The sequence below is a fragment of the Dipodomys merriami genome, unplaced genomic scaffold (genome assembly GCF_024711535.1).
Source record: "Dipodomys merriami isolate MVZ:Mamm:240054 unplaced genomic scaffold, mDipMer1.0.p SCAF_35, whole genome shotgun sequence".
In the NCBI taxonomy this organism is placed as follows: domain Eukaryota; kingdom Metazoa; phylum Chordata; class Mammalia; order Rodentia; family Heteromyidae; genus Dipodomys; species Dipodomys merriami.
In genome coordinates, this window is record NW_027205048.1 from 5790432 (window position 1) to 5804658 (window position 14227).

The 14227-nt window shown below is 42.6% G+C and overlaps 1 protein-coding gene across 41 annotated transcripts in view; it reads left to right on the forward strand.

The window, feature by feature from the left end:
* Tcf7l2 (transcription factor 7 like 2) overlaps positions 1–14227 on the forward strand; it is a 212371-nt gene that overhangs the window by 147789 nt on the left and 50355 nt on the right. The gene's annotated exons all lie outside the window — the stretch shown is intronic.

The window sequence follows — 14227 nt, forward strand, 5'->3', positions numbered from 1 at the left end:
CTCAATGTGGTGTTCTATGGATGGTGACTGGGATTTGTTTAGAGGTCTAGTTGTGAATATGTGGTTGGCACTTCGAGTTCAACTTTGCCAGTTTTGCCAGTGGCTGGCTGGCAGACAGTGGCAGATTGTCTATCTGTAAAACTGGGAAATTCCTGGTCTTCTATTTATCAAGAGTTGAAAGGGTATCTAAGGCAGATGGTATATGTGGAAAGTGGCAGAAAATATTCTTATCTTTTAATTAATCTCTTTGGTTTAGGAGGAAGGAAGCTTGATCCCGCTTCCTGGTGGGGTGTGGTAGGCTTTAATATTAATATATTAATACTACCCATCATGTATTAAAATCTGCCTTTCTGAGGTGAGCAGCCTGGGCCTATAGTTTTAGCTACTTAGCACTTAAGCACATAGAATGACTTGGAACCTAGGAAGTCACAGTCAGTGACTGCAGCATCTTAAAAAACAAAATAATTCCATGTCTGAAAAAGAAAAATAAAATCCCAAACTGGGAAGCAGTGGCTTGTACCTATACTCTTAGCTACTCAGGAGGTTGAGAGCTAAGGATCATGATTCCAAACCAGCCCAGTCAGTCCAATCCCTGAGACTCTTATCTCCAATTAATAAGCAAAAAGCTGGAAGTAGAGATGGGCTCAAGTGGTTTATCACCAGCTATTGGGTGCCATGTTCAAGTCCCAGTACTAATACACACACACACACACACACACACATACACGAGCATGTGTACACAGAGCCATCCTTTGATGCTGTGTTAATGTTTCCATAAATAATTGTTGTTTCACCCTTGCAACTCCCTATTGAGAGAAATAAAACCAACCCTCTTCCAATCTTACATGGAAACATAAGCTCGTTGCTAACGTTTACTGAATGCTTACTCTAGACCACTGAAAGTGGATTTTTATATAATAACTCATTTAGTCTGCCCAGTCAGTAGCAACTATTTTTCTTCATTTTAACCAGAGAGAAACTAACATCCTCCCTTCTCTCTCTCTCTCTCTCTCTCTCTCTCTCTCTCTCTCTCTCTCTCTCTCTCTCTCTCTCCCCTCCCCCCCTTCTCTTTCTCTCTCTTTTTGATGATTTGTCTCTGGTTCTACTCAGAGTAATTGTTGGGACCAGGAGCCTGGGGCTTCAAATGTTTTCTGAGCCAGGGTGCCTGCCACTCCATCATCTTCTGGCCATCTGCAGAAGCTCTGAGCAGACCCACACATGCTCTCCAGACACAAGGGTTTATGATAGTTGGGAAAAAGAACAATCTTTAATACCGGAAGTTGTGGCTTCTTAGTCTCCTGGCAATTGGCAACATCGAGTTTTGTTTTGTTTTGTGTGTGTGTGGTTTTGTTTTTTAAATAATTAGAAACAGTTCAACTCTTGTTACCACCCACGGCAAAGATTGCTTAGAGCCCACAAATTAAGAAAGAGACAAAAAAATGAGGCCCCTTAGCAGAGTAATGAAGATGGAGCTTAAGATGGGAAGTCCACTCTGGAGGGGTTGCTGCGGCTGTTCACAAGCCGGGGGTCCTTAAGTTTTATCTCCCCCTTGCCCAAGTTCACAGTCGAGTGACGTTCTTGTGGTTGCCAGTGAAGGGCGGGCAAAAGATGGCCCTAGGAGAAAATCCACATTTTTCTGTACTGATTAATGGTATGTCTTATGCGAGTGGGTGTGAACACTGAGAACATAAAATGTATATTTGCACAATGTGTGGTCCTTCTTGGTGCATCCCACTCCCCATGTTGGTGGGCCCATGAGGAGGAGGAAGAGCAGGAGAGGGAGGAGGAGGGGGGCGAGGAAGAAGAGACCTTGGTATACCCAATGTAGAGACTCAGTCATCAAGCCAGGAGTAAGCCATGTCATATTACAGAATAGGGATCCTAGGTTCTTGGTTTCTTAACTAAATCAGGGCCCTTGAATATATGTGATTCCCTCTATCACAGCCCCTCTGGAGACTAAGGATGGGCAGGGTCTCAGCTGAATGCTCTTGTCAGCTAGGTGGCTCACTGGAGAGCCTCTGTCCCTTTCTTCCTTTCCAGGTAGTTCCAAGGCTGGAAGTGGTCACATGGTCCTATTTCTTATGGGATCATGGAGGAATTGGTTTTGTTAGAGGAGGAGAAGCACCAGCATGCTGGAGGGGGTGTTGGGCTGTGTCTCCCACTCTACTTCTCTCCTGTGATGATTTCCAGGCAGCCCCTTTTTGCCATCCTGACTTTGTTTAAATTCATAGGTTCTTGGCAAGCAGGTTTTTTTGCTGCTATTCTTCTCATAGCCAGAGGCCAAGATCCCTCGTGGAACAGTGCCTGAACCTAATAGATGTCATCTGGACACCAGGCTGGGGAATGGTGAAGTGCTGGGAAAGTCTTACAAGTGAGATTTTACCCCTCACGCTGTGCGCCGCACTCCCCCCACCCCCACCCCCCCCCCCCCGCCCAGGCTCCCAGTTCTTCTTATTGCAATATGATTAGAGTGAATGTTTTTTTGTGGGGGAGAGAGGATGTTGTATACTATAGGGTGATGGTGTACTATGCCCGTAAGACAGTGTTGCAGTATCCTAATGATCTTGTAGATGGCCTAAAAATACACATGGTAAGCTGCCACTTGAACTTGATCTGGATCATGCCAGCACCATTGGGCTTCTGGCTTGGTTGCTCTCAGAGGCAAGCAATATGGTTGTAATGTTGGCTTACACTATGGATTGCTCTACTGCTGCTTCTCCTGTGGTTGGTTGGGGCCTGGTTTCCAGACCAGCTTGTCAGGCACACAGTATAGTGCCATCTCATCAGCTTGGTGGATGAAGAGCAGAGGGACAGCTGAAGGCCTGAGGGATAAGCAAGACATAGAAAAGTCTTTAGAACTTCCTGGTCCAGTACAGACTTCTGGCTAGTACCTTCCCTGCAGTGTTGGCAGGAACCTGGGAAGGGAAGGAGATTGTGAAGATAACCGTCATTAACTGTCCCAAACGTGCAGATCCCTCTTTACTATTTCAGGACAGAAATGATAAAAAGCCTGCAGAAGCCGTGTTTGGGGTGATAGGGTGATCATGTGAGTACTAATACTAATCACTAGCACTTTGGTGCTGGACTCCGATCTGTTCTGAGTTGGTCTTTAGAAGTGAGCCCTCTGATTGCAGTTGGAAGTCATGGACTGACTTCCTGTTCCCTGTGTGTCTCCCATTGAGCCACAGTCCACTCTTCTCAGAGGCCTTGAACAGAAGAAGTCACCTGAGATTCAGATGTCCCCCACCTCTCTATTTTGTTGAATCCTTCTGTCTTGGGAAAGGGTACTAAGTAAAGTCATGATGCAGGAAATGTTTTGTAGTTTTGGGAGTTACCATGATTGTGATTCTAAAGACAGCCTAGATGCTATGAAATCTCTTTGTTTCTGCATCCTCATTCTGTTCTACCTGGTAACCAGGATCTCCTACTTCCTTGACCCCTTCTAGTGGAGTCACAACTTCATTTTTATTCTTGCTCACTCAACATCAAGTCCTGTGTCCACACACACATCTTCACACCCTCCTGACCTGTCCACCGTGAGCATCATGAGCAGGGCCCTGAGCATTCCCGCCTCTTACACTTTAGAAAGAGAGAGCCAAATAACCTTTAAAGCTCCATAAGCTAGTGCTATTCAAAGTCAATAGTTTCTACTGGCTTTGGGACTCCAGTGATTGACGGATATAATTAGTATCCTGATTTATTAAGAAAAGTTTGATGACTCCATATTTTTTTTTAAGTTTCTCCAAGGAGATTAAGTGGGATTGTCCTGTGGGTTAGGCAATAGCTGGGAGATAGTTATAATACAGTGAATGTTACCAAACAGGTAAGGTTGTTATGCAAGTGGACTGAGATATTATTCCCTTGAATCTGTACTTCTGGTGCAAGATGAGTAAAAATAACTCTAATCAGGAAATGAACCAGCCTGGATGACCTAAAAATACTCATACACACAGTTTCTTGAGCAGCCAACTCCAACCAGAGTAATTTGTTCACTTGTGGTTGAGATTGGTGGCTTAGTAAAGTAAGTCATGGAGTCTGGAAACTGTGGGAACTAACCCATAAATCTATTCCTCATCATGTCCTTTCTCTAAAGTTTGGAAGCAGAAGCCTTAAAGAGAGCAAGAGGTTGCCTGCTATCAGACCCCGTAGTCATGAAGTCAGATAGTAGTGGAATTGAGACCAGAATGCAGCCCTCCAGGTTTTACTCTTTTCCACCCTGTCACTTCTGATTCAAAGCAGAGTTGAATTTTGTGAACCATTTATGTTAAGTGTCATTAATTTTAAGCCCTATCTTGGATTAGGGTATGAAATTCAATATGTTCAGTAAGAATTCACTTATTTTCCACTTGAAATCCTGATTTTTCTCGAGTACTCTGGTTGTTGATATTGTGGTCAGGAAGCTCATGATGGTGGCAAGGAGGATTAGTATAATCATCTCTGCTGAAGGTTAACCGAGGAAGCAGTGAGCTGCAAGTCACGCATAAAGAAGATTGGAAACTTTGCAAGCAATGACTATGCTAGCAATACATAGAAAAGCCAGGTCTTAGGGTTGCTTGTGTGTATTTTCAATGATAGATGAGCACCTTGTCTTTGGCGGGGAATGTTGTTCTCTTACCTAATACTCCACTCCACCTTCTTTCCCTGAGGATTGCTACTTGAAATTCCTTTTACCAAGTTGCTTTCTGGGCTTTTTTGTTAACAACTCAGACATAGAAACATGTGGAAACTATCCTTTAGAAACTGGTTTGATCCTTACACTAGGCAGGAGAAAGCTTGGGACTTATGTAGGTTGAGGAAATCCCCAATACCTGAAATCAAATCAGTCCCAATGGAGTTGAACCCCTCAATAAGAATGGATGATGCTATATTTATGAAGTGCTTTGTTGAATGTCAGCTCCTGTGTCTACTTAAAGAAACTGCTAATAAGAAAAAAAGAATGGATGTAAGAGTTCGTAGATGATTTTAATTTTTATTTATTTTTTCCGAGAGCTCTGTTCTGCCACTCGCAGTGCTGTGTCCTGTAACCGGGAGGGGCTGAGTTCATGCAAGTTTGTTTTGACTTGCCTGGCATGATGGGAGGGAAGGACTCATTATGTAATGTTCAACTGGCCCCAGAACGTCAGCTGGGGCTGGCTTGCCAAAGCGTGAAGAGTTGGTTGGGAACGGGGTATGTTTAGTATGACTGAACCAGGTTGGCAGGGTAAAGGGGTGGGTGGGTGGGTGTCCCTCTGAGGAGGCATGACTTCATGACTTCTGCTATTTTAGATCTTACCCATCCTTGTCTTTCTCCCCACCCCTACCCCTGCCCCCCAAACAAGCAAACTGGAGCCTTATTGACCTGCTAATACAATCAGGGGTTGTTGACTGGTACTGAAACTTTGGTGTAGAAATGTGGGGTCAAAGGTAGTCTACCTGCAGTTGGTTAAGGGAGCCAGGCTTTTGGGGTCATGTGAAAGGTTTCCTCAGGTAGCCTGTCTTTGTCTAGTGTTGCTAGCAAGGTTCTCATTAATAAAAGCAGTTGTACAAAGCAAACATCAGGTTCCTTAATAAAAAAAATAGCAGTGAACCCCAATAAAAATTTAAAGTAAAGAAAGAGGTAGCCTACTTTCCTAATAAAAGATGCCCGAGTTTGATTTAGGATCTGTCTGCTGGTCTTCTTGCTTTTTATTTTGGAAGCTATTTTCCCCCCTTTGCCCCTATCCCCACACCCCAGCATCCCCCTTGACCCTTCTTAGGGGGACAAAAGGGTCCCATTTTTATGTAAATGTCCTTAGTCGGAGCAACCAGGTTTGTACAATCATCTTGAAACCACTCCTCCCCCAGGCCCCCACCACCCAGCAGGGGAAGGTTGCTTTTTGGTGGGGACTCAGGGTGCAGCCCATCCCGCCTGAGGTGGAATGGGGAATCGCTTTTGTCCCTTCCCTCATGAATGGTTGTAAAGTGCTCACTGAACCTGGAAACACCTCCTTTTGTGCCCAGTGCTCCCCTAACACAGGCCGTTAAACTTGGGGGCAATCACTGGTGGTGGGGGATTGAATGGGGCCATTGTGGGGGGAGGGGCTCACACTGAAGCTATTGTGGGCATAGAGATGCCATTGTTTTGTAAGTGTTAAGAAAAGGGTAAGACTCTGGGGACCTTCAGGCATCAGTGTGTCCAACCACTGCACTGACTGCAGAGCTTGTCTGGGTTTTGCATGATCCCTAAAGCACCCCCTAATGAGAGCGGTTGGGAGAAGTCCATTTAGACAGGCTGTGCTGTGGAGTGCCCCCTGCAGGATACATGCGGTATTTCTCCTGAGCATCTTGGTACCATGCCTTCACTGCTGCTGTACTCTGAAGAAGATGCTGCTTTTCTTCTTGTGCCTTGGCCCCAGCCATCTTTCCTGCAGGGAGGTTGCTGTTCTCTGCCGGGTACCCAAATTCAAAAAGGAAACAGTTGTTAAAAATTGTTTCTTCTGTTTTAGGAAGAGCGTCTCTCCCTCCCTCCGTCTGTCTGTCTGTCTGTCTGTCTGTCTGTCTGTCTGTCTGTCTGTCTGTCTGTCTCTGTCTCTGTCTCTGTCTCTGTCTCCCTGTCCCTGTCCCTGTCCCTGTCCCTGTCCCTCTCCCCTCTCCCTCTCCCCTCCCCCTCTCCCTCTCCATCTCCTCCCCCCCTTTCTCTCCCCCCTTTCCCCCTTTTCCCTATCGGTAACTTAACTTCCCTTTTGCCATATGGCCTTTCAGAGGCCCGTCTGATCTTAATTACAGCCTTTGTTTATTTAAAAATCAAAAGGTAGATAGGCTACTGAGTGTTTATCTGTACTAATCGTGCCACCATGCCTGCCAACTGTCCCTTCAGTTGGTAAAGGGAACCGCTACTGTCCCTGCTGACATAGTGCACGCACACCAGTGCCCACATGCACATTAGGTGGTATGTACAATCACCCAAGGTGATCTGTTCGCCAGAGGCGGGAATGTTATCTAGTTTTAGAATTGCCTTGCAAGCATTTCCCGTGGTGCACCACCGCCACATAGCCTTGACCTGTAGGGAGTTTGGCCACAGGACTGTGAAGAGCAGGTAACTAGCTAGTGTCAGAAGACTTGGGTTCAAACTCTGACTTTGCCATTTCTGTGTTAGCGAGGGAGCTGTTCCCTGGGAGCCTCAGTGTTGTCATCTTTAAAGCAGGGAGGGAGGTACTAACATCCTAGGAATGGATTTTAGTGAGATACTAATGCAAGGCTGGCATGGGTGTAAGTATCCTTGTTGGTGGGTCACATAAGGGATGGAGCTAATGCTGGCATCCATCCTTGGTAAAGCCAGATGCTTAGATATGATAGCCTCCATTGATTTTTTTCTCTTTCTCTCTTTTCTTCCTTCCTTTCTTTCTTTCATATCATGTATATACTGTTCATTTGGCTTTTTTGCCTATCTCTATGATAATCTTAATATTCTAATTAGGCCATGATTTCGATCAAAATATATAATATTTTATAGATCTTTTTACAAAGTGACTTCTGCTTGAAGAAGATCACAAATCATTTCATATGAAAAATAGTTTTGCTGCTCTTGCTCTTTGAAAATCCATGTTTGCAAACCAATAAAGAAACATGTTTGGAAAGTGTTTATTAAAAAACTTAGTTTCAGCCTCATTTTAACAAGCATGGTAATTCCTAGCTTCTTCCTCTGAATTTGAGAAGCTCTTCTGTTAAAAAAAAATCAATTCTTATAGATTTCTATGCTTTCTGAGTAAAGATGCCTTTTTGTTTTTTGCAATACTAATATCTTTGTAGAGAGTACTGAATTTTTACCAGTCTTTTTTTTAACTAAGAAATTTTAGATACTGTATTTAAAGAATTTTGAATCGCATTTTCTCCAAGATATTTTGAGATTGTTTACTGGCTGTTGCTGCTGCTGCTGCTGCTGCTGCTGCTGCTGCTGCTTCTGCTGCTGCTGCTGCTGCTTCTTCTTCTTCTTCTTCTTCTTCTTCTTCTTCTTCTTCTTCTTCTTCCTCTTCTTCTTCTTCTTCTTCTTCTTCTTCTTCTTTTCTTCTTCTTCTTCTTCTTCCTCTTCTTCTTCTTCCTCTTCTTCTTCTTCTTCCTCTTCCTCTTCCTCTTCCTCTTCCTCTTCCTCTTCCTCTTCCTCTTCCTCTTCCTCTTCCTCTTCCTCTTCCTCTTCCTCTTCCTCTTCCTCTTCCTCTTCCTCTTCCTCTTCCTCTTCTTCTTCTTCTTCTTCTTCTTCTTCTTCTTCTTCTTCTTCTTCTTTCTTCTTCTTCTGTTGCTGCTGCTTCTTCCTCCTCCTTCTCCTGCTCCTTCCCCCTCCTCCCCCTCCTCCCACTCCTCCTACTGTCTTTCTTCATTTTCCTCCCTATGACCTAATAGTAATGTTTTGTTTTAATATAAGCATACATTTATTGAGCACCTAATTGAGCATTACTTACTTGGTCCTGAGTATTATACTATGTAGTATGCACATATTTTTGGTAGGGGAACATTTCTTGAAAGCTTCCAAATTATAGTGAAGGTGAAAGTAAATTCTTAGTGCTGGTTCTTGACTCTCATGTTTATCTATTTTACCTAATTTTGGTTACAAAAAAAAAAGGCTATGGCTGTTTATGAGTTCATGCCAGTAGTTTGAGTTGTTGTGGTTTATCAACTCTGGAATCAAATATGGCAGCCCTGGAAAGCATATGGGTCAAAGAGAAGAAATCCAAATTAGCACCTATTGATACACAGGTCTGTTCCCTCAGTGTTAGTAGCATTTCTGTCCTAATCCTAGGCTGTTTTGTCCAACTTTTTGATGACTAACCCAATAGCTTCTGGGTGGTGTGAAAACATCACAGTCTGGTTGCTGACAATGTCTCCTCCAGACTCTGATGTTCTGAGGTGGCCAGGCAAATAGCAGTTCAGGGTTAGATGATTTTGAGTCGACTTTAGCATTTAGTATTCTTAAGAAAAGCTGGTGATTAAGAACTTGTGTCTCTTCTCAGTAGATAAACAAAGCAAAGTTTTTCAGTTGTATTTTCTAGGGACCAGAATAATTAAAGTGGGTTAGGCTGGGTAGTAGCATGGAGTTGGTTTCTGTTTGAGGTTAGTTGACTTGGAATAATTAATATCATCACCTGGGAGCTTTGATAGTTCTCTGTGGTTAGATTGTCTTCTTTTCAAGATATTAAGCTTCCTGAGGGCAGGCCTCCTTGTTTCGTTACTGATGGAGTTCGATTACCTGGGTCTGTGTAGATGCTGAATTTGTGTTTCTCAAATCAACAGTTCTCTTTTGCTGCACTTAAGGGAAAGCCACAAAGAAGATTCTACTGTGTCTATGACAACAACAATCATAATTCCTATTTTCCTCTCTTCCTTTATATTTGCTACCATTGCTACCCAGCTCATCTCCAATCACTCCTTCCAGATCCTCTGAGCCTGTTTATTTTCCTGTCTGGAAAATGGGGTTGTTGTAATGTGGAGACATTGTTTGAGGATGAGAAACAGTCTCTACTCCACTTCCTTGAAGAGATGTGCTAGACAAAAACAAGACGGTTTTGAAAAAATAACACAGCAGTCCAGACTGTGCGAAGATGCTTGGTTGCATTCAAAACCAGTTTCACAGTCTGTTTTAGGCAGGCGATTGCAACATGCTTTTCCAACTGGGCCCAATGGGAGCACATTCCCAACTCCACACTGTGGCAGGAACGTTGGCAAGCAGAGCCAATGGGCGTTGTCGCTATGGCGGAGGCATGACATCATTTGATTTTACCTCATTATTCTCTGGATGTGCCCATTGTGTGTTAGCCTCTGGGTGTGTTTATAAGAAGCTTAGGTAAGAGGTAGAAGCCGTGGTGTCTGGAAAGGGTGCCTTGTCACCATAAGGTCCAGGTGTGTCCACACACACACACACACACACACACACACACACACGTGTGCAGGCATGCACACGTGAATATGCACCTCCTATCTCCACTCTCCTGGCATCTAGCACCAGTCCTGAGGCTTTCGTGAGATCCTCTTCTGGCTAGTGACTGGCTAGACTCAGAAGAGCTTGCTTTCCTAAAATCCTTGCCCCTCAGCCCCCAAATTCCATGAGGAGGCTGGGGGGCTTGAGCATGTGTGTACCTCATGTCACCTTGTACACACATGTCTTGCCAAGTCCCTGGGCTTCCTTAGTAAAGTGTAAAACATGAACTTCCTGGATTTCAGTGACGTTTCATAGCCCAACCTCCAAAACTTCATGTGAGACACAAAATTCCAGGTCCACGAAACCACTCTTCATTTGTGAATGAAAAGCATGACATTTCAAAATGGGGATCAGGACTTTGGGGTGCTGTCTCCTGCCCTGTGGTTTTTCTCCGCAGGCAAGTAGGGTTGTATTTTAAGCCTGTGTAAGCCTGCCCACAGAGGTGAGTTTGGCCCAAGATTCTTCCCTCCTTATAGAAAAATAAATAAATAAAAAGTGAGGAGGGCTTTCCCCCTTTCCAGCAACTTTGGCAGGTTTCTACTTGTCATTGCTGCTGATAAAAATGACTTCTTCCCTTCCCTTTACAGTTCGTTTGTTAATTTTAACTCTTGGTCACAGCAGAGAGCCACAGTTAGCTGAAAAGCACAGTCCCTTATTTTTTTGTCATTTGGCTGCTGCAGGACTTAATTAGGGGCCCCATGAGTGACAGGAATCTTTTGGTTCAATAACCCAAAAGCCCCAAACACTGGCCATGCCAGATCTGCCTTGTCAGTCCAGGGAAATGCTGACAGCTTGTAGATTTGAAAGCATCTCTCCTTGCATACAGGTGTGCAGTAAGGAATCCCCATTCAGCAAATTCATATAAAAATATCCCCATAAAGCACCTGATTTTAGGATTTTTTTTGGGGGGGGGGGCGGTTTAGGCCAGATCAACAGCTGCTGATTTAACTAAAGCAACTTGATGTCCTTATTTGCTTTTCTTCCCCCTGTACTTGATTCAATCAAGCCAAGTTATTGGCTTAGGCAGTGGGTGTCCTTCTCTCCCCAGGAGAGTTTGCCTAGGAGAGGTGTTCTAGCTGGGAAGATAAGGGGGTTCTACAGGACTGCTCTTGTCACCTTAAAGGAGGTGCCAGGTATTTCCTAGTGCAGCCATTTGGCCTGTTAGAAACCGTAATTCTCGGTCCTTACTAGAGTTTGCACTCATTCTCAGAACTTTATGGCCTCTCTTCTTTCACACTTAGCATTTAAAGATGATTAATTAGTTCCCTTTGTGCCCTGTTAGGAGACCAATGACATAATAGGCATCATAAAATACTCGAGTCAGGTATAAACCTTAAAATCAGCTTTTTATGAATCAGATACAAAGCCAGTCACTAGCTTTTTATTTTTTTTATTCTAATTTTATTATTTTTAAGTAGTGATAGATACGAAGGGGTTAGTTACAGTTTGACATGTCCCTTTATGAGTACAGTGAGTCTTGATCCATGTCATCTAGTCACTTAGCTTTGAATTTCCCACTTTTCCAAACCTAAAATAAGGCCATCGATGAATTTAGTTTGACCGTTCATTCTTACAGGTCAAATATAGTCTCGTGGTTGCTTAACCACCCCTCACCCCTACCCCACCCCCGAAAAACAAACCAAAACCCTTTAACAATGCTTTCTTTAATCCTATGAGTTTTTCGAAGGAAATCCAGAGTAACAATCCTGGCATTGCGTTGCGCGGTAACATCTTATTTATGGGCAGTATCCCCAGCTGAGCTTTCTTATTTAATATGTTTGCTTTGGCATCACTGTTTCCTTTCATCAGAAATGTTTATCAATAAGTTTTATGATTGGGGAAAATGGCATTTGTTTTCTAGTATTTGTCCAAATGTATTTGAAGATTTTATTTCTTAATATCTACTATACAAATGGATGTTGTTTTAGCATGGTGACTTCTGTCTAGCAATTTTCTTTATGAAGACTGATTTATAGGCTTGGGTGACTCTAGCTGACATTCTTTTGCATCCTGATCAGCAGCCCTGACTTTTTGGTTCTAGCCAGAGTATCTTTCTTTCCCTTGATAACTCACGGGCACCCTTAGTGGAAGCAATGGTGTGTGGTCTGGGAGTAGTGTGGTTTCCTGCAGTGTGGACTTTTGTCATTTCTAATGATGACAATCCATCAGTACATGCAGTTCAAAATGAAGATAAATTGAATTAATACATGTGAGTTAAATGACTCATTGATATGATTATACTGTGAAGATTTCTTTAGTGTAACCTAACACGTTTAGTAGTGTTAATTGTAACGGCTTTGCATGAGAGCATTTAATTTCATAAGCAAACAGAATAATTTATTAATTCTTCAGAAAAGCTGTTTCAAGGCAGGGACTTAGGAAAGAGGATGCAGATAGCTGTAGTCTTTTTTTTTTTCCTTTTTCTTTTTTTTCCAAATTGGAAATTGCAAAGACTTTCCCCTTTTCATTTCCAGCTTCATAGGTCCAGGGCTGTATCTGCCAGATGGCAGTCATGTATCGAAATGCAAGTAAAAACTAGGTGCCATCAGGTAAATCTTCATAACTTGCTGAAAATCAGAGCTCACTGAATAATATAGCAGATCTAATTGCAGTTAAAACTATATTGGAGGCCGATATGCTTGAACAGGGAGATAAAGCAGCCAACGAGAAAGGCTTTGGACGGGAGAAGCGAAGGACAGGGACACCCCGAATAGATGCCCTGCTCAGTTCAAGTCTTTCCTGAGATGCCGGCCTGCTGTGTAAACCCATTTTTTGCTGAAAAGCATGTTTTCTCTCATGTCAGGAATGATCACAGGAATCCTTTTAATATTCATTTAAATAGTTTTTAATTGGCTTCAGAGAGTTTAAAGTTCAGCATGAAGGTGAGATCTAAGCTTACTAATTAGATCGAATGCAGTTTGACTTAAAGAGCAGACGCTATAATTAAAGAATTTCATACCAAATATACGTTTTGAAAACATTCCTTTTCACATCCTTGAGGTTATTTTAAAAAAAAATCGTTCCCGTTCTTTTTTCCAATAGGAATCCCGCTTCTAGTAGGATGACAAAGCCCTTGTGTCGCTTGTTAGATAATGACAATCAGATTTTCGGCTCGAACCTCTGATTTGTTTGTCACTTAGCAGAATCCGATGTCAGGGTTTATTTTCCATTTTTTCCTCCTCCATCCAAGTAAGGCCTAGCCTAGCACGATAGCATGAACACAAGTTGTTGTGTCTTGTGTTTTCTCCCTACCAAGTTGTTTGATGCTGTTGAAATGGAAGGCTGAAGTAGAAAGGGGCACTTAAGCAGCGAAGGGGTTTTCTTTGTAAATAATAGATCAAGAGCACTGGATGTGTATCTAATGGAGCTGTGTGCGGCCTCCGTTTCAAGGACAGCGCGTGGTTTTAGAAACCACAACTACCGGCCCTCCTGTCTGCAACCTGTGGTCAGTTTGGTTGGGTGTTGCATGTACGTATGTGTCTGTGTTTATGCCTGGAGAGTCCGTCCCACATTCCCCCTTGTTAAATAGTTTGTCCAAATGCTACATTTTATGTGATAAACTTAAAAGGAAAAACAAGCTCAACCTGAATAAAATTATACTCTCACACACATGCAAACACAGCACACACACACACACACACACACACACACATACACACACACACACACACACACACATCTATTTATACAGTTCCTTACTGTTAGCCTTCTCCTGTAATTGTAAGAGGATTTAAGTCTAGTCTATTCTACTAAAATGTTTGAAAGAGCCAGTTCGCCTCTGATTGTGCTTTACCAAGAAAATTTTAACTATAGATTTTGCATTAATGCAGAATTTGATTTGTCAGAGTTTTGGTAGGGAGGGAGGGAAAATGGGTGGGTTATGTCTATAAACATGTCCTGATTATTTGAGGAAAAAATTTAATTCATCATTTTCCCCACCCTTTTTCTTTCTTTCTTTCTTTCTTTTCTTTTTTTTTTTTTTTTTTTTTTTTAAAAAAACTGATGTTTGCTGGTTTGAAACCCATGTTTGAAAATCATTGATTTAATGCTCTCTGTATTACTGGGTTATTTCTTATAACTATTGAAAGCATCTCAAGGCTTTGTTCCCTTTGAATTTGAATTAGTTAGCTTACCATTTATAGTCTAACTATTCCACATAATTAATATTTTCCCTTATATTGTAAGAGTGCAAACATACTCCAGTATCTTAAAATGTTTAGTCTTTGTCTAAAGCGTAATTGAAAAATGGAAAAATAAACATCAAGTGTTAGATGTCAAGCTGGAGTTTATGTAAAGAAA